At 35.7% G+C, this 20,267-nt stretch overlaps 1 long non-coding RNA gene across 2 annotated transcripts in view; it reads right to left on the reverse strand.

Moving 5' to 3' along the window:
* The window catches only part of LOC143246278 (uncharacterized), a 52,829-nt gene extending 34,648 nt beyond the window's left edge, over window positions 1–18,181 (reverse strand). Inside the window, exon 1 of one of the 2 annotated variants that reach the window (XR_013025896.1) lies at window positions 17,984–18,181. This is a non-coding gene — a long non-coding RNA (uncharacterized LOC143246278). The remainder of the gene's footprint in view (window positions 1–17,983) is intronic. The other variant, XR_013025897.1, reaches the window with a different exon arrangement.
* Window positions 18,182–20,267: the final 2,086 nt, after the last annotated feature.

Genomic DNA, 20,267 nt, shown 5'->3' on the forward strand with positions numbered 1-20,267 from the left:
TGCTGTTCCATTGTAAAAATAATTTATTGGAAGCGCTAACCATGCTCATCACTCACAGCAACCACACCATTTGGAAAGAGGTCAAAATGGGAATAGAAAAAATACATCTTTAATGATATCCTAGACCGTATTTTGCTGTGGTTCTGAAGTATATCCTCAATCATCACATCATATTTTTCATATCTGTAGTTTTCTAAGAAAATTTTGATAATCAGTTTAAATGATTTCGAGACCACAATTCTTCCTGACTCAGTGCTGTTTTCAAAGAACATTCATCAGCACTTCACAGCCCAGCAAGGATACTTCTTTTCATTTTCGCTTCAATGATTTTTGGAAAATTTCTGATAGATATCGGAAGCAATTACCATATTTGTTCATTCCTTTTAAAAATTTCTTTATGAGTCCCAATTTAATATGATGTGGGAGCAAAAATACATTTTGAGAACGTGATAAATACTGACACTTGATATTCTGCTTCCCTGGTATGTAATGTTCTCTCATTTCTTCTTTTAAAACCATTTTTAGCCTCTGAGCTGACCGAGAGGCACAAAGAGCAACAATTTTTGACATACCCGCGTTTCAAGTCTAGCAAAAGTGCAATAACCTTTAGAATACCACATATGTTCCGCCTATTGTGATTATATTTGATGGCTTCAAATATAATTTGCATGCTTTTATAAGTTTATTTCATGTTATCAGCACGAGCAACATAAATAGATGACTCAGTTTTCCCATTGTGCAAAAGTACAACTTCAGACTAACATTAGATGAGTCAATAAAAAGTGACCATTCTTGAGTATTATGTTCAGTACCTAATTCTTCCATTATTGCATCAACATTTGTCCAGAAACAAAAAGTATTTTGCATACTGTAGAAAGAAAAAAGACTTTGATGGCAACTTTGGTAAATTGAAACTTTTGTTTCTGAAACTAATATGTTTCATTGCTGTAAATGTAACTAATATGTTTCATTGCTGTAAATGTAACTAATATGTTTCATTGCTGTAAATGAGAGCCAAGAATTTCCCCACACTGTTTTGATAAAGGCAAGTCACGAATCAGATAATCTAGATCTTCTTGTGGGATAAAATGAGGCAGGCAATTTACATTTGGTGTCACAGGAATAGTAATATAATTACTAGATGAACAGAATAAAGATGAATCATCGTCTTCTTAGCAGGGTAACTCTTCTATTTCCCAATTCGCTGGTGGACATGACACTGGAAGACCATCCTCAGGAAGTTTTGATTTCATTGCAGATGTAATATCTAGATATTTAATGTATCGCTTAGTCTTGCTGAATATCCAGAAACATTAGTCATAAAAAATAATAGTCATTTGGATTAACTTTGGGCTCATACTATATCATAGGTACTGCAAATTTGTCTTCAGCTACTGTGTAAATCCAAATGTGGAAGTGTTCAACATACATGTAGAAACCAATGTTTTTCTTGGTCATCAATTTTACACCAAGAATAATAGTAGTAAGCTAAGATAGCTTAGTAAAGATTACCTTGTGTGCGATGTTCTTTCTTTATGAAATTATAATATGTTTTCCACAAACGTAACAGAAATTGTTTGGGTGATTTTTGCACTTTCAGACATTAATTGAATTGGAGGCAGCCAGAATTTCAAATGATTTTCCAAAATATATATCTGAAATAATTGATGTTTGCATAAATATAACTTAAAAGACTGTTTTGCAGAATTTGATTATATCGCGGGTATGCTACGAGGAAGAAGATCGATTTTGTTTTGACTCTACTCGGAGGGAAGCGAAGTGACCAACTGAGTAAATGAGAAGCAAGTGAAGTCGATGGACTTCTTGCATATTCTAGCAAACTGAGCATGTGAGGGCTTCGTGATTCTCTCGCGGAGCAGAGCAGGTGAGTGAGGAAATGAAGAAAGATTGGTGCAATTCTCTACAATTATATTGAGAACAAATAGTATGTATAAACAATATATTTAGAATTTTACACCAATATTTACAATCAATATTTTAAGTTATAAAAATATACATCTTTTACTCATTAAAATGTTCAGTAATCGTAATTTCAGACATAAATCTACTGTACTAAGTTGATTACACGGTATTTCACGTAGTGCTGATAAAATATAAAGATATTATAATAACTTAAAATCTAGAGGCGATGGACACACTCTGACTACATTTATAAAATTACTACCACGCCCGTAATGGCCTGGTGGTTAAGGCACTGGACTCGCAATCTGAGGGTCACGGGTTCGAATCCCCATTGTACCAAACTTACCCGTCCTTTCAGCTGTGGGGGCGTTATACCGTGACGGTTAATCCCACTATTCATTGGTAAAAGGGCGGTGGGTGGTGATGAATAACTGCCTTCCCTCTACTCTTATACTGCTAAACTAGAAACGGCTAGCGCAGATAGCCCTCGTGTAGCTTTGCGCGAAATTCCAAAACAAACAAACAATTACTAGATCACCATGAATTACTTCAAGGTCCTCCAGTAGCAAAGTTTTGTTATCCAACATTATCTATTGTTTTTCTGTCCTTTCTCATTCGTATTTATGTCTAATTTTGATCCAACAAAGGGCGGACTTTTGAGGCATAATCAAATACTTACGTCAGAAAACAGTGATAAATGTTCCTTATTATGCATTTTACTTGTTTGTATTGTATATTTTTTTAAATAAGTAATTAGTTTTTCTGTATAAACTAGCCCTTGTATGGCTAGATGGCTGGAGTGCTCGACTTGCAATCTGCGAGTTCTAGGTTCGAATCCTCTCATACCAACTATGCTTGCCCTTCCAGCCATAGGGCGTTATAATGTGACGGTCAATCCACTTATCGTTGGTAAAAGCCCAAGAGCTGGCGAGGGGTGGTGATAACTAGCTGCCTTTCAGTATTAAATTGGGGACGGGTAGCACAGATAGCCCTCGTGTAGCTTTGCGCGAAATTCAAATCAAACAAACTATATCAACAAGTTTAAATACATTCCCAATAAGTTAAATTAGTGAACTGTGCGCAAGAAGATATGGAACTGTTAGTGATGTGGAGGACAACTGCACGAACTTAACGTCAGTGAAATGTTTGCCACGCACAAGTGTTAACATTGTAATACGCGTGTACATGCCCTTGTGAAAAGTATCGGAAAAAGTATTAATAATGCAAATTTCGAAATTTCGGCCCTCGTATCGATACAACATGAATATTTACTGGAAGGAAAACAAAGAACTATACAAAAGTGGTAAAAGGTAAAAAATGAACCTGACCCCCGACGCCACCCTGTAAAGGTTGCGACCAGAATACCAATACAGGCCTTTGATTTGAACTTGTAAAGGTGTGTATATGTTTTACTTCAATATTCTGTACTATGTGTGTAATATTTTTATTTAGAGAGATATCTACTATGTGAGAATACTTGAAGCGTTTTTGTTGTTTTTTTATACATAAATTAAGTATTTAGGTTTAATAGTCCTAAGATTTTATATTAGTAGCACATCTATTCCACACCAAACTGATAAATGCAGCTTAAGGAACACGATTCCCACTGAGTCCATCAAGCTGAGAATTTGACCCATTTGAAATATTCATAAGCATATAAAGTTATAATTTTTTTCATAGTACTAGTTCCCAATACTGCTTATTTTTCTCAGATTGTGGTACAACATTAAGTTATATTGTCTGCCAAAAGTCCGTATATATCCAGTAAAGAATGATAAGATATACTGTTGAAATGTTCTATATTTTCAGCTCTAGGTGCAATACAAGAAATTACAGTTACTCCCAACATTTGCCAGTTTTTTATGCCAAGAGTGCTCTTGATTGGGCTGGCTATCTGTGCTCTGCCCACCATTGGTATCGAAACTCAGTTTTAAAGCATTGTAAGTCTGCAGACATACCACTGTACCACTGGCGTACATATATTTTTGATGTCACTTTTTCGCGTGGACTAATGCGAAAAGTAGTAAGATCTCGTTCAAAACTGGTGCTCGTTGTTGGAAACTTCTTTATACTTTTGTGATACAACATAATTTTTTGCGATTATAACACTACGAATACACTCAGCATATTGACTTTCTATTATTTGTGGTTGTGTCATTGTATAACATTTTACATGAAAGAATGTTAGGTCTAATCAGATGCTTTGTCACAGTAATTATATACCCTGTATGAATGGGTACTGTTCGTGATGAAGCATACTGTTTTATTTGTGTGTAGTTAGATGCACAGTAAGTAATATTTATTAGGAGTTGAGGTCTTCTGGTGAAATAATTACTACTACACATCAGGGGTTAGCTTTTACTTATTCACCATTTTTGTAAAACGTCATTCTAGCAGGTATTTCCAGAAATACGATTTTCAACACTATGTTTGTTTGTCTGTCATTAAGCACAAGGTTACTCAATGGGCTAACTGTCTTCTGGCCATCACGGATATCAAAACCCGGTTTATAGACGTGTGAGTTTGCAGACATGCCGCTGTGTCACTGGGGGCATTCAAAACTCAGTAATAAACTTATATTTTCAGATTTCGATGTTTAAGTTTAGCAGTCAGTGGTGTTTTGTTAGTTTTGACGTTGATTTTTGAATTTTTACACAACAGCTCATGTTCAATATAGTGTGTTTCTTTAACACTCATATCCCTACATTGGAACTATATGGGGAAGAAAACCGTGAAACGTTTCTAAACCCCTTGCTACCTACAGGCTTTCCTACTACCAAGAACATATCCGATGACAAGCTAAACATTTCGATGAATTATGTACGGTTTGGGAGTTCTTCAGCATTGGTCACCATAAAATCTTTCAAACACAGCACGCCAAACGACTTTGGCGAGTCGCGCCCCATTTGCTACTCTCCATTAAAGCTGTCACTGCAAACGCCGCGAAATGCGCGTGCAATCTCACCACTCAACCTAAGGCTGACAAACTCACAGTCACAGAGGGAGGGTAACATTCAACACTGTAAATTATTCTTCAAGCCAGAGTACAGACAGGTCAGAAATATATATCTTTCATGCCAGTCTCGTAAAGCAACGACAACATCTTTGCTGTCAAACCAACAAAGGCACGTGGAGCCTGTTTGAAGTGAAATAATTTATTAGCACATCAGAGGGCGACGTTTCACAAGTGGTAAGAGAGCGGCTATACGTAATGGTCGAGTAAATCACTCTTGTCAAGTACTGAGTATATAAACTCCAGCTGGCTCTAATATTTGACGTATCATAGCGGACAGCAGAAACAAGCTTGTCAGAAAGAAGCTGAGAACATGTTTTAGTAGATGTATTGGGGAAACATGCTATATACCCATACATATATATTAATATTATTAAACTTACTTTAAAATCAATTAGGTTAGTAAATATTTCATTAATATAAGGTCAAGCATAAGAAAAAGAAGTATTATTTTTCTAAATACGATTTTACAGTTAACTTTATTAAAATACGTAATACAACACACTACGTTAAATAATTGGTAAGTGTATTATAAACAATATCCATTCGAATATTGAATAGGTTGAATGATACGTCTTACGTTTTAAAACAGAAGTGTTTAAATCTGAAATATGGAAACAATACAGTCAGATCAAATATATCACAATAGGAAATTTTATGGTAATATATGTAAAGTCATGTGAAAAAGTTAGGACACCCGATGAAAGCCTGTGTATTTTTGTAACATTTTTTGAATATATAGATATTTAATCTCAATTTTAACAACACTGAGATATTATAGGAATATAACTAAACAATTAAAACTGAAGAAAAGAGTTTTAAAGATCTTATGTAAATGTAATTCTACAAAAATGCATATTCTAACTGAGAAAAAAGTTAGGACACCTCCACGTTTATTCCCACTTAAAATGGCTCAACTCACACACAGGTGAATCACACCAGGTGCACATGATTAGAAGATTGTTACTCAGCATTTTGAATGAGGCTTGCCCTATTTAAACCTCAGACATTTAGTTTGGTGTGCTCCTGACTGTTGAAGTGAGAGTGAGCACCATGGTCAGAGCAAAAGAGCTGTCTGAGGCCTTCAGAAAGAAAATTGTAGCAGCTTATGAGTCTGGTGAGGGATATACAAAAATCCCAAAAGATTTTGAAATCAGCCATTCCACTGTCCGGAAAATAGTCAACAAGTGGAGGACTTTCAAAACAACTGCCAACATGCCCAGGTCTAATCGTCCAAGCAAATTCACCCCGAGAGCAGACCGCAAGATGCTAAAAGAGGTCTCCAAACACCCTAACATGTCATCATGGGACCTACAGCAGGCTCTGGCTACTGTTGATGTATGCCTCTACAATCAGAAAGAGACTGCACAAGTTTAACTTCCATGGGATGTGTGCAAGGAGGAAACCTTTGCTCTCTAAGAGAAACATCAAGGCCAGACTGAAGTTTGCCAGAGAGAATGTAGACAAAGACCAGAACTTCTGGAATAATGTTCTTTGGACAGATGAGTCCACAATTGAATTATTTGGACACCAGAACAGAGGACATACAGCAACTCCAGAATACAGTATTCCGGAAAAAGAACCTCATACCAGCTGTGAAGCATGGAGGTGGAAGTGTCATGGTTTGGGGCTACTTTGCTGCAGCAGAACCTGGACAGCTCACAATCATAGAATCCACCATGAATTCTACTGTGTATCAGACCATCTCTACGAAAATTAAAGCTGAAACGGAACTGGACCCTGCAACACGACAATGATCCAAAACATACCAGTAAATCCTCCAAGGACTGGCTGAAACCAAGAAATGGAGAGTCCTGGAATGGCCGAGTCAAAGCCCAAATCTTAATCCCATTGAGATGCTGTGGGGTGACTTGAAACGGGCTGTACATGCAAGAAACCCCTCAAACATCTCACAGCTGAAATAATTCGATTCTGCATTGAGGGGTGGGGCAAACTTTCTTCAGACTGATGTCAGAGACTGGTAGATGGCTACAAGAAGCGTCTCACTGTAGTTATTTCAGCCAATGAGGGTAACACTAGCTATTAGGGGGTAGGTGTCCTAACGTTTTCCTCAGTTAGAATATGCATTTTTGTAGAATTACATTTACAGAAGATCTTGAAAAGTCTTTTCTTCAGTTTTAATTGTTTAGTTATATTCCTAGAATCTCTCAGTATTGTTGAAATTAAGATTAAATATCTATGTATCAAAAAATGTTACAAAAATACACAGGCTTTCATAGGGTGTCCTAACTTTTTCACATGACTGTAAAGCAGTACTATGTAATGAATAACGTAGTACGCTATTACACAATGAGGAATCAATTAATAGTATTTTCGTTGTATTTAGGTCTTATCTATAACACTTGATCTAATAATGATACACATACTTATACCAGTATGTATGTATTTATACGGAGAGAAACATATTGCTGTGTGTGAGCCACATATCATTTCATGATACACATATCGTATCGTAAATATTATTCCTCAACTTGCAACAAACATCGCAAACTGAGAATTATTTATTTTATGTACTAATTTCCACATATCTTGGATCTTTAGCAGAAAAATGTTATTTATATATATTTAATCAAATACTGTGTTTTTATCAGGATTTGAGTTTGTTTTTTTAATTCAAGATTAAATATTTAAATGATACATTTTTCTTTCCCTTAGGGTCAGTAAAACGAAAACCAGATCAAAACGCCTACTGACCATGCTTAACAAGCTGGAACCAAAATGAAAACTAATTCACACTTTGTTTTAGAATACGGAGAACAATGTATGGGCTTTATTGAAATACGTCTATGAATGTCATTATATTTATCAGCAGTTAAAAGAAGCACTATTAAACGGTCGTTTTTCAAAATGAATCACATTTATGACATTTCAAGGTTTTGAGCACAGATGTTGAGTGCATTGTATTAAAAACGATTTTAGAGCCTTACCACGTCGTTGCAACCAATGTCGCCACAACCTGTCATACCACTGTAAATATTATTAATAACCCTACAGAGTAATTTCTACTGCAAAGAGAGTCAGTCAAAATGTTGCCATGTTCAAACCATACACCTCTTTTCTTCAAGTTTGTCGTAATCGCAAGGGCGACGGCTTCCTGGACCCCGTTTCAACAGCCCAGTCGCACAGAGGTTATATGCGCTGCTTCTGGCGATTAGTCCGGAATATCCTCGTATAGAATAGCATTGTTATCCATTTAATTCTATAACTATTCGAGGTATGCAACTATTTAACATATGTCGTAGAAGCAGTTTGTGTACAAATGATTTGTATCGATTTTCAAAATATTTTTTGATTACCTTGGATACTGTTGCCTGAAGCGTGTGGGAAACTTTTTTTTTTTACGCTGAACTTTGTGTTCAACATTCTCATCTGTTACAAGACACTGCACTTTGCTTTCTACAGTTGGGGTATGACTTGTTGCAGGTCTCATTTTGGACCCTCGGTGGGCTGAGCAGATAGCCTTTGTGGCTTTGCTAAAAAAAAACACACACTCATTTTGGATGGGGAGTAGTGGCCCATATCCCTTTTTTGTTTTTACCGATGCCATTCAATATAAGGAAAACATAAATCTCCATCCTGGACACATCTTTTTGTATAAGAGTGTGCGAATATTTTGCGTCGGAAAATTACACACCCTTCTCAAAAGAGATTAGCTCAGTGTTTGGTGACATCACATTATCTATGCAACACTATATAATGTAAAAATGTAGTTCTGATACATACAGTTCCATCATGACTTTCTATCAGCTATGGTTTTCACATGACATGATTATTTACACATTAAAGATAAGTTCAGTCCAACTTACCAATTCATCACTGTATCTATAACTAAAACTATTATGTTTCTTTTACTATTGTATACTTTGTTACTGCTAGCATAAAAATAAACCATCACAGGAACGCAAGCAAAACTAAAGATGATACAAAGTATCAGTGAATTATATCATAAGATGTTCCAAATCTGGTAGATTGATGAGTACACTGTCTTATTTATCTATAGTAAAAATTATCTTTTTTTAAAATTAGATCAAAACCTTCTGCCACATTTCTTAGTATTGTGTGACTGCATCCCTACTCCTGTATATAAATAAACACATAATAACTTATTCAGTTAACGCCTTTGACTTCCTGTTTGCAGAACACATGCATTATCGCTTGTTATGTGAGGAAATCAAACCTGTTTTACCTCGTTTCCTATTCTCTTTACATTCCAGGCTTATCTCTGCAGGTGATTAAAACATATGACCTACAGCTGTATTATATTTGTGGCACCAAATAACAATTTATTTACACACTGAATTTATATAAATATAATAGTACTTACTATATGTTATTCGCTGTATTCCATGTAACTATTTCGCAGGGTATATATGGATCTTCACGAAATTTGGTATGGAGGTTTATTAGGTCCAAACGAGGTTACATACAAATTTCCAGTTTCGCATTTTGCGGTTTTTATGGGTGACTATGAGTTTGTAACCGTTACTTTGCCTTCTGCTGATGGAATTTTACTAAATTTGGCGTGGTGGTTTGTTGAGTCCACGCAGCGATACATGAATATCTGCGGTTTCATGTTTTTTGTTTTCCAGTTTCTAGTAGTGTTTGTGCGTTTTTTACAAAAATATATAAGGGAAGTAACTTGTCACATCCTAAGATAACCTTTCATTAACTATGAATTTACATAACTTCCATCCAGGAGATATTTGAACTAGTAGTAAGTACGTTATATCCGTAAATGAACGATTCAAGACACATTCATTGTATTTTAAAATATGACTTGTTTTAATTTTCGTTCATTATGTTACTTTCAATAATAATCTGGAAACTGGATTATATCCTAATATCACACTTTGTTAGTCAATATACGATTAAGATTAGAAAGTCCAAATAAAAGCATGTTCTTGATGATGAGAAACCCACTTAAAATAAAATGTATCTCAGAATGGCTGGGGTGGATATTAACACTTATTGATAAGCAGAGAACAACGTTAACCTGAAGATGACCTCGAAACGTTGTTCTCTTCTTATCAATAAAAGTATTAATATCCATACCAGCCGTTCTGAGATACAAGAGCATACTGTGTTAAAGTGTAGAGTAACTGTATGTTTGAACTTCTGTCTGCAACGATGTGTCAATAATATTTTATGTATTTTTCACACAAAGTTGTAAAAAGTTTAAGTGTAATACATAGCTTCTTTTCATACTCATGATTATTATATCTTATACGTTTTCTCCATCTCTCTCTATCGAAATAGAGAAGTTTAGGATATAAGACAAACATTCATTACATTAAAACTAAAAGTCATAGAAAGATGCAACACAACCTCATTTGAGACGGGTAGGAATTTTATGGGTAAGATGCATGTTACAGCGAAGAGAAATGAAGATGGTAGGGTATACCAGAAAAGAAAAAAGCTTCTATACGAAATTTAGAAGACACAAGATGGAAAGGGAAGCTATATAAAGCGACAGCGTATGAGAAAATGGTGTGCGTATCAAGGAAGGTACGTTTAAGAAAGGAAAGGACCATCACGATAGGAAATATCAGGAAAGCATGCATACTGGGAATGTATGAGAAGAAATATAAAAGAGGAAAGTTATGCTGGGAAGGAAAATATGCCATTAGTAAAAGAGTAGCCCAAGCATTGGCGGTTGGTGGTGATGACTAGCTGCCTTCCTTCTAGTCTTACTCTGCTAAATTAGGGACGGCTAGCGCAGATAGCCCTCGTGTAGTTTTGTGCGAAAATTGAAAACAAACCAAACCAAAACAATCCAAACAGGTTCATTGAGTGGTAGCATTTCTTTCGGATAATTCGTTGTGCAATTAGAGATAATACCTTTAGTGAAGAGTCAGTATTGGTTTTCACGCATTCTTCACGAGAAAAACCAAATCATTTTTACTGTCATTTTACCACGTATGTTACCATATTTTGTTTCGAAAACAATGTTGTAGGACTATATCAGCCGTCCATCTAACTTGCCTACTGAAGTAATTATAGCCTTCGTACACTTCTACGTTTAATTACGAAAACTCAGGCATGTTCATACAGTCACATACGTTTCAATATAACGTAATTAAGATGTAGGCATAATTAATGTTTTTCTGACAATGAGCGAGCACGCACCCCGGTTCAGGATTGGTTGATGGCCACAGAAAGGAACCAGTTATTAAATCCGACATGCTCTTCAAGTCGTTCATGTAGTTTAAATGGTTGATATAATTTATAACTTGTTCTCAGAAACTTGTGTTTACAGTACCATTTAATCGTAATCAAAACAAATTAATTGGTAGTACAGGTCAACGACGGACGATAATCCTAACAAGGCAGAAATGTATACGTCTTACATTAGTATTTATTTAAATCAGTCAAGTCCATGTTTGTTTGTTTGTTTTGAATGAATGCGCAAAGCTCACGAGGGTCGCGGGTTCGAATCACCGTCATGCCAAACATACTTGCCCTTTCAGCCGTGGGAGCGATATAATGTTACGGTCAATCCCACTATTCGTTGGTAAAAGAGTAGCCCAAGAGTTGGCGGTGGGTGGTGATGACTACCTTTCTTCCCTCTAGTCTTACACTACTAAATTATGGACGGCTAGCACAGATAGCCCTCGTGTATGTTTATTTTGAATTTCGCACAAAGCCATGCCTGGCCAGCACATACATGAAATAATGTCAGTTATCCCAGAATATAAATGGCGTGGCCGAGTGTAAACATGCTCAAACTGTGAATCCAACAGTTCGTAGTTTTTTACTCTTGCCACAAAAACGTATTTCGTACTTTAGGCCCGTGGATGCACTATAAGAATGAAGATTACATTCCATAATTCGGTCGGAAAACATAGCTGTAATGAAGCTGAGAGCAGGTGCTGTTGACTAACTAGCTGCTTTCCTTAACTACCAGTTTAAAACTAATGACACCTATGCGCAGATAACTCTTTAGGTAGCTTTGCGCAAAAAACAAACAAACTGTTAACTTATAATAAAAATGTACTCGCCAAAACGTTGCGGTTATTTCAAATCTTATCTTATTATTTTTACTCATAATAATAATGGGCTTGAAAAGAGGAGAAGGATTAATGTAATCACTCGCAGTAGTGTATGAGCCCTGATTTTACAGTGTAAACGATCGAGGCCATTAAACATAAATATACTGTCAAGGAAGGAAGTAGAGGTTTTCATAGCACTTGACCTTCGCAGGTCGTAACAAACACCCATAAGTCGACTCTACACAATTTGCTCTCATAATAAGTAAAATCTTAGTCTTACAAGCTAGCCCAGTATCCGTTAGTACTTTAAGCATATCAAAAATAAAGTTCCCTATCCTTTTATTTAGCTGGTGGTATGTTACTATCACTGTCCCTCGGAAAGTCTACGGACTTAGAACGCTAAAATCAGGGGTTCGATTCCCCTCGGTGGACTCAGCAGACAGCCCAGTGTGGCTTTGCTGTTAGAAAACACACATACACGTTAATACCATAGAATTTATAATTACCAGTTGTGGAGATGTATTAAAGTGGACGTTTTAGTAATCTATGTCATTCACTTAACTGTTTATCAGTACGTTTGAAGTTATAATGGTTGCAATTTTGAACGGTTGTACCTATTTAAACTTTCACTCTTTTGTTGTTCTTGTTGTCACACTGTTGCTATAGCAACTCGATAATTTCAGAAGTTTAAGCTTTGTTAGTCGAATAGCGATTTCACTGTTCTGTTTATTTCGATCTATTTCGTCAACTCATTTCAGTTCTATGTAAGAAATTCAACTTTTATTGCACCATCAGCAATGGAAGCGCTTTTCAAATGCTTTGTGATTGAAAATAGTTCTATTTTGTTTTTTTCAATCACAGTGAAAGTAACAAATGGGCACAGAAGACGAAAACAATCAACTTAACTATATATAACTGCTATTATTTTGTAATAGTTGAATAAAAAAAATTAAACCAGCTTCGTGAATCCTGCTATCCTTGGTCTTTAAAGCATTGTTAGAACATGCCCACACGCATAAAAATAATCACATTAGCATTCTTCATGGATTTGTACATTGAACGTTAATAAATGGGACAATGAATTGAACTCGCTGAATTAGCCCTATACTAGGGAGCCTGTTGTAACAGCTTGCTACACGTATAACGTTTTGCAGTTTTATGGCTGTGACACCAGCAGCAATCTAAAACCTTTGTGACGGCATCGAGATTTATGAAAGCACTTAACACAGAATAAATGGCTCTGTTATTCATAGAAAAAAAAATCGCACTTTTCCTTGTTACCCATGTCACACTGAATGCAGCTTTGTGGCGTAGAACGTTCCTGCTATAATCTACGAGTGAATGGTGTAGCCCCAGCTACGTACATTAGCTATTTGTACTACATGAATATCCTGTCTCATCTAAAGTGGGTAGACAAGATGGTTGTAGTCAACTTTAGGTGACATCATTATATCACCTAAACCTCGTCCTTGCCAGGCCTACACTTGCAGATTTAGCTAGATAATTATGCTAATAAATTATCATTGTGGCCCTTACATCCAGGCTGTCTTAAGCACATGGCTATTAAGTTTTACTCAAACCGGATTTAAGCTTACATTTTATGATGTAGCGGCAATCCCCCAAAGAAAAAAAAACGACATTTATTGCCACACTTTGACCTTCTGTCTGTGATGATTTATTAATTTTTTATTTTTTCAGGTTCGTTTCCCATTATGAAAATTACTCCTTAGAATATTTCACAAATAATTCGTGTTATCACAAATGTTTGTACTGGAATGCTAATGAGAACTTTAACTTCCTGGAAAGTCAATAATAAAGGGAATCCAGCAGTGAATGTCGTGAAAACTCAAGTGAAATATACGAAATTATGTTGAATATGTTAGGGTAAGTCTATCCATACTTACTTTACAGCTTACACGATTTGATAAAAAATGTTAATTGTTACATAACATCAAATATTCATCTTGAAAGATTCTTTGTGCTTGAAAGCAAATACCGTCTTTCTAAATATCCGCTTGATGTCTTTATAACGAAAGTCCATTCTCAAAACTTCAATCAAAATAAAGTACAGAACAATGTTTCGACCTTCTTAGGTAAACTTCAGGTTAACAAACAGGGTTTGCAACTGACCGTTGCCGGACATATGTTTTAGAGACGATAGTAAACGGGTACGGGATTGTAGGGGACATTGCAGTTAGATATTATGTCATTAATAGTATAGGTATAAAGGTGTTCCGTTATATTGGTTCAGTTATGGTTTGAGTTGGTGTATAAGTTGGGCTTTTTTTATTTAACGTTGGTTTATATTTGTTTCCCTACTTAGTATCTGAGTGTTTTCCATGACTATGTTGGGTTTATTTGATTTGCAGTGTTGAAAAACGCGCGAAGGTAAAGCTTTTAATACCCATACCATCCGTCTTGAAAATAGATTTTTACTTCAATTGGGCTTCTCTTCATCAAGAATTTAGAATGAAAGATGGACTTTATGTAGTTTAACATTTCAGACATCTGCTTTAAATTTTCTCTGATTTCCTAAAATTCTATTGAACTGTTCTCAGTTACAGTATCACTAACCCCCTCTAGACTGACCAAGCAGTAAACTTGAGCGCTAAAATATGATGTTCGATACCTACCATGGGCACAGAATAGATAGCCCATTATGTAGCTTTATGCCTACCAACAACAACACTTTAATAAAAGTCTGTTAAAAAACATTTTCATATGGTATCTACATCTGCAAAAAAAGGTGTTTGAGTTAACAAAACCTACTTTGCTCTCACTAAAAAATACGTGATGTATAACAGACAATATACACTGTTTAAAAAACCCCTTTCTGACCATAAACAGGTTAAAATATTCGAATAAAGTTTTACTTAGGTTAAAGCCTGAAGCTTTATTTAAAAAATAGTAGTTGTCAACATCATAATTCATAAAAAATAACTCTGTTTAATCTTAAGAGCACAACTTTTTCGAATACTTCTAGTTTTACGACTACATAACATCTAGTAACGAATCCATCAGTTTTCTCTAGCGAGTTGTTTTGTGTATGCGTTATAACGAAATACTTTTCATTTAAAGAGAAAGAATATATGCAAAACACGTATTCCTCCTATTTGAGCCGCATATAAAAGGAGTTTTTACAGAATGGTGTTCATGATCTATTCATTTCGGTCCTGACCTTCCTCGTGTCCTGTGGCAACACATTTCAAAAGTCCTGACCCTCTTGTTGAAATTCAATGGAAGTGTAATGACTTGCAAGTAAGGATGACGCCTGAAATTTCCCCTTCTAAGAATATTACATGCAGGATTTTCTAACGCCAAGATTTCCTACTCCGTGGCTATAAAGTAGTTTACGGCACGAAATTGTGTGGTTTCCAAGAAAGAGATGTCTCCATTGCTGAACCGAATCAATGAAGAAAAGCGGGAAAATAAGCTACTTGCTGATTACCAATCGCACACTCAGAGTAATGAATAAAGTCTACAAGCTGATCTTCGGAAACAATTAAAATACAAAACAGTTAAAGTAAGAACCTCCCCTGAAGGTAATTTGCGCAGAATTAATTCTGCAAAAGAGATTAAAGTGAGCTCACATGGTCTTCCCAAGACAAATAAATATCCAAATGGGAGACCAGCTGTTCAAAAAGTATATGAGCAGGTGACAATGGAGGTATGCCGTTGCATTGTACGAAGTAAATACCAACTTAACTGTTTGAAACTAAGTCGAGTATCGTTCTGTTGGTGATACCACACTTCACAGATTTAAGGTTGTTGTAGGTTGCAACTATGCGTGGTACGTTAAATATTGGAGAATTAATAAATATGCCGAATGGAACTGTAATTCCAGAATACCATAGTGACGTAGCTATACAATGAGGAAATATCATCTTTATATCTTGATTCTTTGTACTGACGGATTCGCCATGTCTTATTCGTCAGAACAAAGAATCAAGATACACGTCCAAGCCAGGTGGCCAGATTCTCCACATATACAGATATAAAAATAAAACTTTGTTCTTTACCATTCGTTGACATTTTCTATGGCCTTCTGTGTCTTGAGTGCCTTTTTGAAACACGGTTGATGAAATTTATAAAGCTTGTGATATTTTCAAGAACTTACGATTGAATGTCAAGTGGACTGTATAAATAATATGCCAACTTTATTTTATATGTTATCATTAACTTAAAGTTTGAACGCAATGATCTGGCTGATTATGGCTTATTTGTATGCATCAAATGTTTTCATTTATGCTTAAATAGTATTATTTTCTAATACGTCCTCTAACAAATTATTCAAATATTTCTTTTGTATCTTCAAGTGGGTTTCTCGTCATCAAATAATTTTTTCTTCTGAAATTCCGAATGGGACGCTTTTCTTGCCCTACCTTACAGTCGCCCATGTGAGCTATATTCAATGTCGACGAGGACTTTCGCCCAATATCAGGCAGAACTTGTCAGGTTGACAAATGCAGAAGTGGTTGAGGCAAGGATGGGAAGAACATTGCATTTAGTGGAATATGTAAACTCTTTCAGCAGTGGGCATTGCATCACAGAGTAATGGGTTCATAACCAGGACCATTACACAGAACACAGCTGGTGGTAAAAGAAGTTGTAAGACTTAAATCCTGTTGATAATGCTACAACCAAAAGATGATCTGACATAGACGTGTGTCACCGCTTTCGGAATGGTAATTTCAACACTCTGCACATGTGTTAAATGGCCACGTTAGGCATAAGAATCCTTAATTTTCAGATACTAACTTTGAAAGAAGAGCGGCTAGCAAGCATCGCTCGCTGCCACAAAAGCTTCGTTCGACTATTTGGATCGAGAAAAGGTGATTGATCCCCTATCAACTGTTTTTATAACAACTGAAAATAGTGCAAACTTATATCCTTATATAGATATATACTTTTATTTATAGAATTAATTTCGTAGTGGTCCACATTGTTTACTATTTCGTGCTTTAAAACGTAATTTTTAATATATTCATTTATTAGCTTTGCGATGGGGGGTATGTAGGAGAAGTCCGAGTAGTGCAGAATAATTTATACATACTAGAAGAATGCAACTTGTTAACAATACAATAGTTTTCATGTAAAAAAGCAATTTAGAAGGATTAATCAGGTACAATGAATAAAATATTCTACATAATAGAAAAATATTCATAAGATGCTAGAAAATTCTCAATTTTCTTTAGAAACAGGTTTTCACTTGATACATTAATAACAACTACAAGATTACGTTCTGACGTAATGAATAGGCACAAAGTTATAATCAACCTCACGTGATCGGTCACCATCTGCTTATCTTCTCACTTATCTGAATTAAGATCAAAGAAAAGTATCTGCGAAACACTGCTTCTCTTGTATTAGCATATTTTAAATGAAAACTGGATTCATTCTACGAAGATTATATCAAAAACAAACCAAGTACTATATTCAAAGAAGTGTTCTAATACTATATGAGAAAAAAATTTAATTTGCAATAAAATACTTCCTGTAGAAATGTGCACTAAAACGGAGCAAAAATGGGTTCTGTAATGAGGAACAATACAATGTTGCAAGAGCTTATAACGCTTACACTCGAGAGTAATTAGTTCATGCATTACCGGGTTCGAGTGGTTGTCAGACTTATTCACACAAACCTACAAACGTATTCTTATGAAGAGGTGTTTATAGTTCAGAAACTGTGCTATATTCTGTCATTCTAAAGAAATGTGGTATTTTTGTGTTTTTCTTATAGCAGAGCCATATCTGGCTATCTGTTGTGTACACCGAGGGGAATAGAACCCGTGATTTTAACGTTGTTGTAAATCTGAAGACTTACCGCTGTCCCACCAAGGGACAAAGAAATGTAGTCGTGTGTTTCTACACACTATATTAAAACACTTCTGAAGTCACTGATTAGCACTGAGCGATAGGAGTTTCAAGACTAGTGTATTAGATACAATTAGGTCATATTTACCAAACAATCTCTTGTCCTTTTGTTTACTCAGAAACACAAGTCGCAATTTTCATTCCTTTAAAATATTTTACTCACTTATTTCTTCCAATATCGATGGGTGGATACAATGCAAGTTTTTCTGAAGTAGGCCCGGCATGGCCAAGTGGGTTAAGGCATTCGACTCCTAATCTGAGGGTTGAATTTCGCCCGAAGTTACACGAGGGATATCTGCGTCAGCCGTCCCGAATTTAGCAGTGTAAGACTAAATAGAAGGCAGCTAATCATCACCACGCGCTCACTGCCAACTGTTGGGCCAATCTAAGACAAAAAATGAGCCTAATCATTCATTTTCTATGTGAATCCATATAAAACCATAGTAGCAATTAATACGATTAATCCACAATATGGATCTTAATTTGGTGTAAAATTATTTTTAATGGCTCATATGTCATAAGGGATTCTCTAATAAAAAAAAATCTTGAAAATTTGGTTTATGAGCAGTTATACGGAAAAGTGTTTATTCGAGAATTAAATATATTTTTTCTAGGGTTAAATTAAATCACGTGATCATCAAACTATTTTAAGATCCTACCCTTTAGTGTACATTACATTTGTTTGTTTAAGCACAAAGCTACATAGTGTGTGTGATCAGCCAACTAAGAGTATCGAAACAAGGTTTCTAGCGTTCTAAGTCCGCAGATATACAACTGTGCCACTGGGGGGAAGGCGATACACTGCACAACAATTTTTTTTTAAAGTTTTACTTCCTGAAAAATTTTTGCAGATTGTGACAGGTACCTGGTGGGTATGCACAAATATAGTTTTTGTTTTGCTTCATCACGTAAGAACTCTGAGAAATAGACAGATAACTGTTTATCGGCAATAACGTGTTTAATTGCGTTTCTAAAACGCTATTAAGTTCAACATAATTGAAAGTGTTTTGCTCCTGATTTTCGCTTGTATTCAATGTCCGGTGCATCACGTTGCAGTGTCAGCAAGCATTGACGGATTCCAGTTGCCCTAATATCGTTTTCGCATTGTAGCAAAACTGAAGATTTCGATGAAACTGTACGTGATGGACAAATTTGGATGCGATTTTCGTGATCAGCAGCCAAAACTCTATAAGGAACACCCAACAGTGTTCAAGAAGCAAAAACTTTGTTGTGCAGTGTTATCGTTTCGGTGCCATGCCATTGTGAGTTTTCGTTTGATAATAATTAACTGATTAGACATACTTTTATATATCTTACTGGAACTTCGTGCATTGTAATACTAATTGTTGTATGGCAAAGTGCAAGTCATATCTTTGAGAATTTTGTTTGTAAGTAGGATGTACAACAAACACACGTTAATCTGAGTGCATATTTTATAAGTGCATTGGTGACTGACACGGCGTACTTAAACTTGTCTAACAGCTTAAATGATTGATAGGCGTCTTAAAACACGTGTAACAGTCCTGATTATCATATCAATCACACACCTGATATTTACACGATTCCACAAATATTCTAAATGTTGTAAATAAAATGTCTTCCTCCATTTTTGTGGTAGAGTAAATGTACAAAAAGTAAATATTATGTATAATATTGCTAAAAAGGCTTCTATAATTCACATCCTTAGATAAATTATGTTTGTTTGTTTAATTTCGTGCAAAGCTACACGAGGTCTATCTCTGATAGCCGTCCCTAATTTAGTAGTGTAAGACTAAACGAAAGACAGCTAGTAATCACCACCTACCGCCAACTCTTGGGTTACTCTTTTACCAACTAGTGGGATTAAACGTCACATTATAATGCTCCCACGGCTGAAAGGGAAGGCAAGTTTGGTGTGACAGGGATTCGAACTCGCGCCCCTCAGATTACGAGTCGAGCACTCTAACTATTTGGCCTGTCTTGAAGTGGTAAAATTGAAGGAAGCTAGTCAACACCATACACTGCCAACTCTTTATCAACTAGTAATGGAATTGACCATCACATTATAGAGTACCCACGACTAAAAAGGTGAGCATGTATGGTGAGGGATGTAAACGAGCAATCCACTGTGTCAGGCCCAGAAATTGTGTGATAAAAATGGTTTAGGTCACAACAGTTGCAATGAAAACATTGGGAATGTACTTACTTACATACTATATACAATCCTGTAAGAATGTGTGTTTTTGTTTTCTGTGATATTCAGCGTGATGGTTTATGAAACTGCTACATTTGCAACAACATAAATCTGTAATAAACATGTTATAAAATGTCACCTTATGTTCAGTTTTCAACTTTTAAATTGTGTGTGCAATTCCCAGTCTTTTCAATACGAGACAAACACACCAAGATAGCAAAAATGACTACTGATCGCAAGTTCCATAAATATCTGTTTCGTTGAAAATGTGGAA

Source organism: Tachypleus tridentatus, chromosome 3, assembly GCF_004210375.1.
Source record: "Tachypleus tridentatus isolate NWPU-2018 chromosome 3, ASM421037v1, whole genome shotgun sequence".
In the NCBI taxonomy this organism is placed as follows: Eukaryota; Metazoa; Arthropoda; class Merostomata; order Xiphosura; family Limulidae; genus Tachypleus; species Tachypleus tridentatus.